Source organism: Morone saxatilis, unplaced genomic scaffold (genome assembly GCF_004916995.1).
Source record: "Morone saxatilis isolate NCDOM2014 unplaced genomic scaffold, NCSU_SB_2.0 Contig21, whole genome shotgun sequence".
In the NCBI taxonomy this organism is placed as follows: Eukaryota; Metazoa; Chordata; class Actinopteri; family Moronidae; genus Morone; species Morone saxatilis.
The window spans coordinates 22,000,675-22,001,358 of record NW_023339774.1 but is presented as its reverse complement, the minus strand read 5'-3'; the positions used below and the strand labels follow the sequence as shown (position 1 = coordinate 22,001,358).

General features: G+C 43.7%; 1 protein-coding gene across 1 annotated transcript in view; it reads left to right on the top strand.

The window, feature by feature from the left end:
* Window positions 1–684, top strand: part of LOC118333081 (versican core protein-like) — a 30,751-nt gene that overhangs the window by 21,063 nt on the left and 9,004 nt on the right.

Below are 684 nucleotides of genomic sequence, written 5' to 3'. Positions count from 1 at the left end.
TACAAGTTCACTTCTTCATAGATAGATGACAGATGAGAAAGGAAAAGCTTCACAGTAAAATACAAATGATAAATGCTTTTATTTCCAACCTGCTTTTAATTCACTGTCATTATAAATTCTGGGTGAAAGGTGGAGTGAAAGTGGAAATCCCCGGACCCAAATATTCCCAGCCTGCAGCTTGTATCCGTGTGCATCCATGTATGCAGGACGGATGCAGCGTGTCCAACATAACATAGAAACTCTGATCCATCCTGATACATGCAGCAGCAGATAGAGAACCACAGACACAGCTGTCCTCTCGTTGCTTTATGCCAGCGGAAAGAAGGAGAAAAAATACAGATAATTGCTCTATTATTTTGCCAGAAAGCTTTTGCAGCTGTGTGGCACTGAATCAGTGCTAAATACTGCCTCAGACTTAGTCAAAACTCCCCTTCATCTTCTGGATGAAGCTGTGTTTAGGCTGGCCTTTACTCTCTGTACTTAGAATTAAAGCTCTGCATTTATTAGTGGGCCCGGAGACCTCACCTGACCCTCCAGGTGGTTGCACAGCGGACTTATTAAGAGGAGGTGGGCTGACGATAGCTAATACCCCGAAGCATCGACAGCAACTTTCCATCACGGCTTTATTGGCACAGACGTTATTCTGAAGCTACTGATACAAAACAACCATTGTTTACTGAGCCC